This window comes from Copadichromis virginalis, linkage group LG6 (assembly GCF_057382275.1).
Source record: "Copadichromis virginalis isolate Kocher_CV1m ecotype Utaka linkage group LG6, C_Virginalis_male_GT1.1, whole genome shotgun sequence".
In the NCBI taxonomy this organism is placed as follows: Eukaryota; Metazoa; Chordata; class Actinopteri; order Cichliformes; family Cichlidae; genus Copadichromis; species Copadichromis virginalis.
The window spans coordinates 16,579,589-16,591,265 of NC_140623.1; the positions used below are offsets into that span (position 1 = coordinate 16,579,589).

The 11,677-nt window shown below is 39.4% G+C and overlaps 2 long non-coding RNA genes across 2 annotated transcripts; one reads left to right on the forward strand and one right to left on the reverse strand.

The window, feature by feature from the left end:
* Nucleotides 1–674: 674 nt before the first annotated feature.
* On the reverse strand, nt 675–1,989 carry LOC146707549 (uncharacterized). The gene is made up of 3 exons (XR_014921077.1): nt 1,162–1,989; nt 862–1,080; nt 675–764 (listed from the first exon to the last, which is right to left on the reverse strand). It is a non-coding gene; the product is annotated as an uncharacterized LOC146707549 (long non-coding RNA).
* A 904-nt stretch (nt 1,990–2,893) lies between these two features.
* Nucleotides 2,894–4,781, forward strand: LOC146707550 (uncharacterized). The gene is made up of 2 exons (XR_014921078.1): nt 2,894–3,186; nt 3,813–4,781. It is a non-coding gene; the product is annotated as an uncharacterized LOC146707550 (long non-coding RNA).
* The last annotated feature ends 6,896 nt before the right edge of the window (nt 4,782–11,677 follow it).

Sequence of the window (11,677 nt, forward strand, 5' to 3'; positions counted from 1 at the left end):
CTGCCTGTTTTGCAAAGACTGGTACACTTTGTGCATTTTGGGATTTTTGGTGACTCGTTGTGAGCTTTGCTGTACTAACGTCGAAGGAGAGGTGCCATAGTGTGCGCGTCAACAACAAGCAGCACTTTTCAAGAAAAGGATTACCATTAATTGAGGTTATAACACCGGCTGCCGAGACCTTACAAGATGTCGGGATGTTTTCAAAAGCCGACTTCAGCCCAGTTATTCTCATAATACTTTTGAACCATTTTATTTTTATGTAAATCCCTTAAGGAGAGTATACAGACTGGTGTATACAGCTACTAAATGATTGTTTCTGAACTTGTGGCACATTTATTAAAACATTAAAACATAGAGTAAGGTCTTGCTGACTCCACATGGTGACTCATGGTTCTGTTTGGCTCATTGCCTGATATCATTATCGCTCCTAATATCAAAACCCAGATATTCCCTCGTTGCAGGACATCAAACTTCACTCTGGAGAGCTTTTTATGTGTAGCGAGGTCAAGATATGATATGATCATATGTCACAAGGGGGTAGGTGTCTCCCCAGTGCTGTTTGTGGACTAACAAACCTATTGTGTCACAAACAAGGATGCAGTGGACTCAAGAGCAGATTCAATTGCTCGAACTATGTACAATTTATTGAAAGGAAAAGGAAGTTAAACAAGACTGGGTCTAACAGAAATCATTCGCAGGAACTGAGGGAGGCCCGAGGGCGGAGAAACGGACGTAGAACACAGGGAGAACACGGGCGGGAACTTCTGCAAACACAGGAGAAGGGTTTTACTGAATGGGAAACAAGTAAAGGGCAGAGGTGAGTGGTACTAGTGGAGAGTCTTTGGGCTTATTTGAAAATACCGGCTATTAGGCGGGGAAGGAGTTGCCGTGGGAGCGTTCTAGGGATGGTTGAGAGTGTGGGGAGGCTGGTCCAGGTTCCAAGGTGTCCAGGGAGGTTGAAGTACGGGCTGGAGGGCAGGCTGAGGAGAAGATGAGTGTGTGGTCCTCGGGTTCTGGGCAGACGGGAGAACGGGACGGAAACAGCACCAGCACTGCTGGTGAGTACGACGGGTGATGAATCTGGAGAATACAGGAGACGGAGGACACATTAACCCACGATCGAGGCACACAGAGTCTGAGCACAGAGGAGGCCAAGTTTACCACGGGTGGTAGCAGGACGAACTGGCAAGGAGTAGCAGGCAGTGCTGGCTTAAAAACCCTCTAGATGGAGCCCCGGAAATTGTAAGCAGGTGATGAGCTGGCCAACTCCACCCCAGGGAACGGACAACAGGAACCTGGACCACACCCGACCAGACACTCCCACAGCATATGACATATTGGCATTGTGGGTTTAATGTATTGTCTCTTATCTCAACAATGTTGTGGCAATGACAGCATTGTGTTATATTATCCAAATGTGGACCTCCTATGTCATACTTTAAGTGTGGCCTGGGCACTTTCATTCACAAAATTTGACCTACAGTATGAGTAAGATTTACTTCCAAATTCAGTCTCCAAAGAGAAATCATTGCTTATGTCAGCAGGAGACAGGATGAGAAAATATACAGAATTAATAATAAACATGTATTTGCTTCAAAAGATAGAATTCACTCCCGGGTTTTAATTATTTAGTCACATGTTTTGATTCGAGTGGAAGCCCTTTTTTCCCCTTGTAACTGAGATTTTAACTCTGTAGTTCATTTTATTTGTTATCTTCGTTCTTCTGACTTTACCTGTCTACCTGTCTGGAGCCTACAAAGCAACACCCCTCCCCCACGTTGGACAATCGGACCATCTCTCACACCTCGGTATTCACCACTCATCCAACGTGTGAAACCTGCTGTGAGGACAATTAAAGCGTGGCCAGAGGGGACAGACGCAGTGCTCCAGGACAGATTTAAAAACATAGACTGGAATATGTTCACCCACACAGACCTGGACAGGTACGCCTCATCTGTACTGGATTACATCTCCAAAACCACAAACGGATCACCATGTACCCCAACCAGAAGCCTTGGATGAACCGGGATGTTTGTCTCCTCCTGAAGGCCCGCAACACTGCCTTTAGGTCAGGAGATGCACACGCCTACAGTACAGCCAGGGCTAATCTAAAGAAGGGTATCAAAAAAGCCAAAAAGAAGGTAGAAGAACACTTCTCCAACTCCTATTATCTGGAATCACTTATCCTAACATCTGCCTTCAGGATAAAGGGTCATATGAAGCTGATTACCAGCTTAGTTAAACTAAGGTTTCCCTTGCACTGTACATATGAAAGGGATCCATCGCCAGTATCTGACCAATCACAAACATGGATACAGTGACTTTACAAAGGTAAAACTGTAATATTAGAAAAATGTGAAGAGGTTAAACACATAATACATAAGCTACACAGCTGCTGCAAACAAGTAACAGCGGGGGTGTGTGTGAGAGGAAAAGTGCTGTACAGTATTTAGCATTAAGTGTGCTCTACATACGTGTGAGGATCAGTAAGTCCAGGCAAAATGTACTTTATGAATAAAGTTTGACCTATTTGAAGCCAGGAGAGAAAGCCAGCAAAAACACAGATTCAGTATCACAACTTTCTTATTAATACACAGTGGAATCTGATGGGTTATAATGAAGAATTTCATTAAATGATTGTCTAAAAGAACTTTTTTTTCTAGCTACAGCCTGGGTGATTCTTATTGGTCACAGAGCAAGTAACTGTATGGGCAGAAATCTGTGCCATCAGAAATTGAATTTGAATAAGTTAAATTTGAATTTGAATTGCTCAGATTGAATCTGAATTGTAACTTGAATAAATGCTTTTGAAAACTGAATTTGAATTAGTCTAATTTGAAATTAAATTTATGGTTTGAAAATGATCATCACTAAATTGAAATTGTATTTTATATTTTGAAAATGAATTGATTTGCTTTGAAACTGCATTTTATCCTTTAAAAATTCAGCTCTCGAATAATTTCAGATTCACTTCTCACCATTCAGTTTCAGTTCTACAATTCAATTTCAGTTCCAAAATTCAGTTTTTTGGAACTTACATCCGGTTCCGGTTCAAGCGCAGATTAATAGAACTACGTTTTACTAGCGGACCGAAAGTGTTACTGATGGGAATCTACGGCGTCTTGAGCTGAATTAAGACTTCAGAAGTCATTCGTCATGTCGAATGACCAGCGGATAAACTCTCAGGTTGGTAATAAATGTATTACATGTATAAGAACATGCGTCATGTTAACAAATGATAGCCGTAAGGTAACTTTTATGCTTATTGTAGCTGTTAGCTAAAAACGCTAATTTAGCGTAGTTTGCCCTGAATTCAGCTTTGACAAACAAATATGATCGACTGTTTCTAGTAGAATTCCAAAGTTGTCATCTTGGACCCTGTCAGAGTACCCCCTCTGTATGCTTGCAGAGACCCCTACAGTAGGGAAACATGCAAAACGGTGCCCAAACCTTTGTATTTTAGCTTTATTTATGTCTTACACAGCATCCCAACTCTTTAGCTAACTTAATAACTTTAGCTAACTTAATAACTTTAGCTAACGTGAATAGTTAGTCTAATTCATTAGTGCAGCATTACTGGATCGCCTCTGTTTGAAGTGATATAATATGATATACAACTATCACTGAAACAGCAAACTTTGTAAATAAGCAAACAACACTTCTCATTCTCTAAACGTTTGGCCACAGCTGTAGATTACACTATCAGTGCTTGTTCACTCTTGACAATAATTACATTTCAAAATTTACTTTGTGCATTTACAGGTAAACAATATCTAATATTTTATCTAAATGACTGCTTTGTCTTTGAAAAGGGTGAAGAGCCTGAGGCCGGTGACAGTCCATTTCCACTCTAAGTACATCCTTACAGTGGCTCACAGGACAAGGCCACATTCCTGTCCTGCCAGAAGAGAAGAGAAACTTCAGAGTCTTCATGCAGTTCAACCACACCTGTCAAATTCCATATGACAGGGGTCTCAAACTCCAGTCCTCAAGGGCCAGTGTCATGCAACTTTTCCATGCCCTCGAGGACTGGAGTTTGAGACCCCTGCCGTATAGTGTTCATGCAGTTTTCTACCCCACAGTTACAGCATGTCTGACTGCCTGTTCAGCATATGCAAAAATATATGATGAGTTTAAGCATGTGATGACTAAGGCCTTCCATTATGGTGTTTGTCATCACATGTCACAGACATCTGGATGATCATTTGGAATAAACAAAACTAAAAACTTGTTACTTCATCTTTTATCTTTATTATTATTATTGTTCTTATTTTATATTTTTCATTGTTAGGCATTGGGTTTATTTGTAGTAGTCCTTTCCAACTTCTTTCCCTCTTCCATGTTACTGTGTCAGCTTGTCGCATCTATTTGGGTTTGGAAGTGGAACAGAAAGTAAGGAAATCCAAAGTGCCATTAAAACCAGGAGAGGTTCTTATATTTCAGAAGAAGGGATTAATTCAAAAGAAATGACCTCAATGCCATATTTTATTTAGGAACCCTAGAGAGCACTTTGCAAAATAACACATTCTTATAATTTCACCCTCAGATGAGCCAAGCTACGACTGTCAGGGAAGGTGATGTAGGTACAGAGCATATGAGAGTGGTTAAGTTAATGTCTCTTGTCTAGATGAAGGCACAAGAGGGATCAATGGCAAGGCGTAGAGATTCAGTATCTTCAGTCTTCAGTGGACACTCCATTTCTGGCACAAAACACCTGTAAAAGATGGTCGATTTAGGAGGTGACCCGACAACTTCAGCCTGTCAAACATAGTAATGGAGCAGTATGCTTTAAAAAAAAAAATCTAATTAAGCATGCACTCAGTACCCTAAGAATTATTATGGTAGTTAAACACTGATAGTTGTATATCACTTCAAACAGAGGTGACCCAGTAATGCTGCACTAATGAATTAGACTAACTATTCACTTTAGCTAAAGTTATTAAGTTAGCTAAAGAGTTGGGATGCTGTGTAAGACATAAATAAAGCTAAAATACAAAGGTTTGGGCACCGTTTTGCATGTTTCCCTACTGTAGGGGTCTCTGCAAGCATACAGAGGGGGTACTCTGACAGGGTCCAAGATGACAACTTTGGAATTCTACTAGAAACAGTCGATCATGTTTGTTTGTCAAAGCTGAATCCAGGGCAAACTACGCTAAATTAGCGTTTTTAGCTAGCAGCTGCAATAAGCATAAAAGTTACTATACGGTAGAGCAGGGCGATATGGCCAAAAATATTTATCACGATATATATTTGAAAATTTGCGATAACGATATAACTGACGATATAATTGATGCGAGACAAAATACAACTCCACAACATTACTAGCGCAAAAAGACAACCTTCCATTTATTTTCACTTAAACAAGAAGCTGGTTTTTATGTACATTAAAGCTTTATAAAAATGTAACAGTGCAAATGCAAATTCCTTGCTGAAAGTTTAACCAAAAGGCATTTCCAGTAGAAATGGGCTGACATGTCCTGAGCATAACCATGTATAATATCCACTGAAGTTAAAAAGAGGTGCTTTGCAACATTAAACTGCAGTGTGCAGTATGTATTTTTCGGACCATAAGGTGCACGGGATTATAAGGCACATTAAGCGAAACAAAGCAGTCAGATAAATCAAACTTTATTAAACTCATTCTTCTTGCTTCCTCCACTTCTGTACCATTGATTCATTAATGTTGAATTCTCTGGCAGCTGCTCTATTCCCATGTTGTTGCAGTATATTAATGACTAACCTCGTATTGTGGATGGATTATCTCAGTTGTTCTCCTGACTGAAGTTTGGTCCGTTTACAGCATCCTGCCATGCGATTGCATTTGTCTCTAACCATGAGGAACCTTCACGTTAACTTTTATAAGTGGAAAAGTGTTAGTGTTCGTCCTCCAGCGTCACTGTTTATGTTATGCTAACGTAGCTGTGTCGCTAGCGATCACGTAGCACATCATTATATACCAGCTAGCCCAACTTCAGTAACCCTACAAACGTCACTGCTGTTTAGTTTCCTGTCTTCATTTATGTTGGAAGTGATAGCAGAGCTGTACGTTTGAATTTTTTCAGAAATCTCTACGTCAGAACATGCTATATCATGCTTAGCTAACTAGCGAAACTAGCGAGCTAACTTCCGCTAGCTTCCTGCTAACTTCTAACTCCGTTAAATGTAATAACTTTTGTTTTCATGGATGCCTGGAAGTTAAACTTCATAGTTACACCTGGTAAAGCAGCAATGCTGATCGTTTTATTAAAGATGAAAGAATTTAGACAGTTTTTAACTCTCAGTGATGCTGCAGTGTTCGTTTGACCTGAAGAGGGGGGTTTAGGACCCAGATTACTCCCAGATTTAAGAGCATCTTAGTCCGACAAATATGACAATAACGACGGCCGCTTGCATGTTCTGCAAAAAAATGTGCTTTGTTGTGTATCTGACGGACAAACACCAAACCAGTTCCACATCACTGAAGTTGCACCATTTTTACAAACCAGTTCTGGTTCATCTGTTTCACTCAACAATCGGCCATGTGCGTATGAAAACAAAGACACTGCGCATGCGCGTTTTACTCATATTCTATCGCGATATTTCATTTTCCTATCGTTGCCTAACATTATACCGGTATTACCGTGAACGGTATAATATGGCCCAGCCCTACTATACGGCTATCATTTGTTAACTTGAGGCTTGTTCTTATACATGTAATACATTTATTACCAACCTGAGAGTTTATCCGCTGGTCATTCGACATGACGAATGACTTCTGGAGTCTTAATTCAGCTCAAGACGCCGTAGATTCCCATCAGTAACACTTTCGGTCCGCTAGTAAAACGTAGTTCTATTAATCTGCGCTTGAACCGGAACCGGATGTAAGTTCCAAAAAACTGAATTTTGGAACTGAAATTGAATTGTAGAACTGAAACTGAATGGTGAGAAGTGAATCTGAAATTATTCGAGAGCTGAATTTTTAAAGGATAAAATGCAGTTTCAAAGCAAATCAATTCATTTTCAAAATATAAAATTCAATTTCAATTTAGTGATGATCATTTTCAAACCATAAATTCAATTTCAAATTAGACTAATTCAAATTCAGTTTTCAAAAGCATTTATTCAAGTTACAATTCAGATTCAATCTGAGCAATTCAAATTCAAATTGAACTCATTCAAATTCAGTTTCTGATGGCACAGATTTCTGCCCATATAACTGCTCTAATTGCTCTAAGCAAGAATTCATATTAAAAAAAATAATAGGCTGTCAACATGCAAATTTGATATGAGGCCAGCAAGTACAAATAGCTGCTTTGTTTTAAATTCATAATGCTCATAGAACAACAAAATTGTATTAAAATAGTTTCAAATCAAGATGGAAAAAAGGGAATAAAAGCTTTAAAAGAAACTGTACACCTCCTGCTATCCGCACACAGAGGTGTAGGGATCTTCCAAGAATGGGGATGGGGTTTTTTCCAGAGAATATATTGGTCTGTATGAATCGAATCTAGAATGGGTTACAGCATAAGTTCCCATGGCAACGTAACCCAGTACATTTCTAAAGTGTACATATTACACACACACATAAACACACACATGTACGTGTACTAACACTTTCGGGGGAACAAAAATTGTGGGGACCAAATTCCTGGTACCCAAGAATTTGAAAGCATTTTTGAGATTCAAAATGTGGTTTTATTGTCAGGGTTACACTTAGGTTATGGTTAGGTTTAGGGTAAGGGTCAGGGTCAGGGTTAGGCATTCATTTTTGATGGTTAGGGTAAGCGGCTAGGGAAAGCATTATGTCAATGACATGTCCCCACAAGGATATAAATACACACACACAGACACATCTTTTGGTTAGGTTAGTCAAATGAGTCAATTACAGATCACTAAAATGTTATTGGTCTAAATCTGAGGCCAAATGATGACTTACTCCACGAAAAATAGATCCTAGCTCACTGTCGACCTTTTCACGGTTGGAAAGAAACATTCAAATGTGTAACAGATGCTGCTGTTTGTTAACCATGCTGCCTTAATATTTATCCTCCAACTCCCGCACCCCCCCAAAGCACACACTCATACACACGGTTGGTAAGTCAAAAATGCTGTGATTGAATAGTGCTATAAAACACCTATGATGACAACAAAAGAACCTTATTTGCAAATGTGGCCCACAGACAGCATTACAGTTGCTGCTGGTGCAGCTAAAGAGTGTGTGTGCATGTGTGTGGCCACCAGGTCCCAGCATGCTTCTGCATAAGAAAGGAGAAGCTGATTAACCAGTGCACACCAGCTGTGCCAATCAACTCCACCTGGCACTGCTCCCTGAGCCAGTGTGCATCACCTTTTTTTTCCTGCAGCTGAACTAAAACCACACTGACTACCACAGTGTTTTAAAAATGTCTCCCTCGTGAGACGAGTTAGAATCTGTGACCATCTCTCGAGGTGAGTGACAGATACAGCGCGCGTCATGCTTCATAGAAGAGAAACAGTAATGTGTTGCGTTGGTTCTCTGGGTATGCTACTGCTTTGTGTGCACAAATCAGCCGAAAAACACTAAATTCATCATAAATGTGCATACAATACCCTTATTATTTTTATTAGGCTTTAGGATGATTTCCTTTGCACTTTTAGATGTACTGACTAGCTTAATAATCACCGAATCTGTTCATGAAGGAGGAATAAAAACAGGAAAAAGGACTATTTTTATAAGCAGCATTATGAAAATTCCTTAAACAAAACACCACAATTCCTGGTATCGTGTAGTTTACGATAATACATTTCCCATGATCCAGTATTGTAACGCACATACCCTAGATGTGCCATTTGCCCAGCTGATAAATTTATCAGCACTTTAAAACGTGTTGTCTCTTTTTATTAACAAGTCAGGGACAAACTGCTGAAGACCTGAATGGTAAATTAATTGGTTTCAGCATTGCCATCAACATTTCTCTGGGTTTTACAATCCTCCCAAACATTTCTGGAGTAGCTAAGCAGTAAGTGGGATTTGAGAATCTCAGTCAAACAAATTGTTTTTGCAAGAGCTGACACAGGCACCATATCTCCAGTGATATCCTCACAGTTGACAGATAATATTCTCTGCAGCCCCACTTACTGTTCCAAGCCACTTGAAAATTAGATAGCCAAATATTGCATAAAGCCTGAAAAAAGAGACGTGCTCAAATATGGTGTAAAGACCAAAGACTTCAGATGTTTTCAATGTTGTCTCTTGAAGTAATTGCACTTCCAGTCTCCAGTTAATAAGGAAATATGGAACACTTAACCGCCTATAAAATAAATCTCCCTTAAGAGAAGCCCATTCTTCCCATCCCATGGTGACTGGTATTGGACATCAAAGAAAAATCCAATTAAGAAGTGCCGGGTGAATTAAATACCACCGCTCTCGTCCTCTGTCCCTCTCCTTTAATTCATACCTCTTCAGGCTGTTTTTGAAGCAGATTGTATGCTCCACTTAACTTCCAGCTCAGCTCAAGTTGAACACCATGCTAAAGTTTTGCTGCTTCTTCCTTGGAGTGCATGACTTTGAAGGGACTTTGGAATTACAGCAGCTCACTTGAAACTCTTCAAAGAAGAGCTGGTTGCAGCTGCAGGTTAAAAAAGAAAGAAAGAAAGAAAGAAAGAAAGAAAAGAAAAAGAAATGATAAAAAAAATAGTTAGTCATATTCATCTAACATGAAAGGGCATTATCAGAACCATATACACTGAAATCATGAGGCCAGATCTGTCCGACACTTGTCATAAATGCTTCAGAACTGTTTGATTGTTTTAACGTCTTTTCTGTGGTTTTTGAAATCCATGATGAATGCCAGCTACTGTATTGCTATTAAAAATAGCAGCTTAAAGCCTCTGCCTCTTAATCTAGTGATATCACCGGGTCAAACTCTGATTAATAATCCGATTTGTGACCAAATCTCTGGACATTTTTTTTAAAAAAACAGCAACATTTTCATAAGCCCCAGCTTTATATTCATGCTTAGCATTTACTATCAAATTTTAACATACTAAACTTAAATGTGGAAATGAACATGGTGAAATTATACCTGTGTCAACATGATGGAATTAAAGACTTGGAGTCAATTATTTCAGCAAGTGACTCAAAAATAATGAAACTTCAAAGTAATCATGATATGGGCAGAGGAGCAGAGCTACTGTAACTATCTTTAACTATCTTAACATCTGTGATATAGTTCGTCTCACTGGTGTCAGATCAGGAAATGTCTCCTTTAGTCTTTTAACCATACTAATGGGCTAAGTTAGCATGGTTATCTTAGCATTCTGCTCAAAGCACCATAGTTCACTAATTGAAATTCCCCCCAAAACGTGAACCAGCTCATTGTCTTCAAGCTTATGTCTCGCAAAAAAGATGTTTCCAGGAGGAAAACATAAATACAGGCACAAAATAAGGAACCACATGAAGTATGTAGGTCAGAGAAATCATTTAGGGAATCATTTAGGTTACATAAAGGACATTGTTAACATATGATAAGGTACACCGGCCACGTCAGTGCTCTCTATTGTCCGACCTTGGCATCTGGTTAGTGTTTTGTTATTCCTCTCTGAAAGCTTTACAGCCTACCTAATGGAAGACAATGGTATGATCAAAGCTTTATGTCATTATAAGCAGGCCCCAGGTCCAGCTCATCTCTTCTTGTTTAATGATGAAACAAATTAATATAGACTGGATTGAAGACGTAACAGCTTCTCTGGAATCTATATAACAACTGAGGGACATGCTGATCTTTCAGTATTTTACACTATAAATATATGCTATACTAGAAAGTGGGTTAACATATTTGTGGTCTGGTCAACATACACTAAAATTGGGTATGAATGTTATGGTAATTTGGGGCCTTCAGTGTGTTTTTTAACTATCCTTTTTCCATGGTGGAATGATTGTACAGCATACATCTTTAATAATTGTACACAAGTTCAAACGGTTGTACACAAATACAAATTATTTGGATATCACCACTTTGCCAAGGTCTGGAAGAAGACTGTCACCCTTAGATGAAACGAAATTGGTTAAGATATTCAGGAACAAACCAGGAACCACTAAGGCTCAAGCCTGCTATGGAGTGGAAACTGCTGGAACACCAGTGTCGCTGTCCACAGATCAGCCAGTTTTAAATTGCTACTGCTCCCAAATTGAGTCCTTGAAGTTTAACTGAAATTTGCAGCTGCCCAGTGTTACGGTCAGATGACACCAAGATCGAGCTATTGGGCACAGTGATAAGAGGTATGTTTGAAGGAGTAAAGATGAGGCTTTCAAACCGGAGAACACTGTACCGACTGTCAAGCATGGTGGTGGTAGCATCATGCTTGGGGCTGTTTTGCTGCCAGTTGCACAAAGTGGATGGAACAATGAAAGAGGAGGACCATCTCCAAATCTTAAACTTCCCCTCAAATCAACAGCTAGATTGTTGACATGATAGGATATTCTTACATGACAATGATTGTAAATTAATATCAGAACTAGTTTTGGAATGGATACAGCAGGCTAACATTAAGCTTCTATAACTGCTGAGCTCTATTGAAAATCTGCGGACTTTGCTTAAAAGCCAACTTAATGAAAGGAAAACCAACCATTTTAAATCAACTTTGCTAATTCGGCCAAGAAGAGCAGTAAAATATCCCAAAATTATACCAGACATTTGTTGATGGCTACTGAAAAGAA